The sequence below is a fragment of the Oryctolagus cuniculus genome, chromosome 7 (assembly GCF_051225735.1).
Source record: "Oryctolagus cuniculus isolate XC-2025 breed Fujian yellow rabbit chromosome 7, ASM5122573v1, whole genome shotgun sequence".
In the NCBI taxonomy this organism is placed as follows: domain Eukaryota; kingdom Metazoa; phylum Chordata; class Mammalia; order Lagomorpha; family Leporidae; genus Oryctolagus; species Oryctolagus cuniculus.
In genome coordinates, this window is record NC_142873.1 from 138,298,177 (window position 1) to 138,299,500 (window position 1,324).

Sequence of the window (1,324 nt, forward strand, 5' to 3'; positions counted from 1 at the left end):
GCAGGGGCCAAGCGCTCGCCGAGGGTCTGGCCCCGAGGCGGCCTCCAGCGGGCGCCAAATTTGGATCCCGGAAGGCCCAGCAGCGTCGGGGTTGCCTCAGAGCTGTGGGAAGAGCATGTAGATTCCCTGGATTCGAGAGAAGGCTCTACCGCTTCGTGGCTGTAGACTGCTGAGCCGTCTGGCAACTTCTGAGAATTCCCAATTCTCCCTTGAAATCGGGATGGCTGCGAATTTTATGCCTGTGGCACGGGTTTGTGAAGATTAGAAGGGTAATGTTAGTATGAAGTGCTAGGTGCAAAGGGCTTGCCCGCAGAGATGGGGGTCTCTCCCATTTTGGGGAGCTCTTAGTATATTAAATTTAAGATAACCTCAGAGCTGTGATAAAAATTCTAGTATATTTTAAAAATTAGTACTTCGAACACCTACAGAGTATGGATCAAATAATTGTGCTAGTCCTAAAGTCAGAATAAGATTAGAAATACATAGAGCAAGTTAAAGGATGAACGTACTGCAGCCTGTCTTTGAACATAAATTCTTGAGATATTCTTTAAGGACTCAATTTGAGGCCCTTTGTGATGACCCCCTAAATACCCTTTGCAGTAAACGTCAACTTTAGACCATTGGTAGATTTTGAATATCATATTAGTAACTGAAGTTCATTTCTCCAAATTTATTTCTACCTTCATAATATTCATTATAATCTGTTTGGATTGCTAGAATTAAAAGAGACCTTATTGATCTCTCCTCTGATAGACACAATTTACCAAAGAGAAAGGACCAGAAGGCAAAACACAATACATAGAAAAATTAATGTTAGACTTTCAATAAATGAGACCTCATCAAAGTTTAAAACTTTTTGTCAAATATAGACACTATTCAGATAATTAAAAGAAAAGCTCCAGACTTGGAGAAAATATTTGAGATCATACATCCAACAAAGGACATGTAATTAGAATATTAAGCATGCCTGCTATGGTTTGAACGTCCCCTGTAAAACTCAGTAGGAATTTGTTATTCTGGGGTCGGGGCTGTGGTGCCGTCAGCAATGCCAGCATCCCAGAGGGGCCTGCCTGCTCCACTTCTGATCCAGCTCTCTGCTGTGGCCTGGGAAAGCAGTAGAAGATGGCCCAAGAAGATGGGCCGCTGCTCCCCCGTGGAAGACTCAGAAGAAGCTCCTAGCTCCTGGTTTGGGTTGGGCGAACTCCCGCTGTTGCGGCCATTTGGAAGGTGAACCAGCAGATGGAAAACCTCTCTCTCTCTGCCTTTTTGTAACTCTGACTTTCAAATAAATAAATAAAAAGATAAATCTTTAGAAAAACAAAAA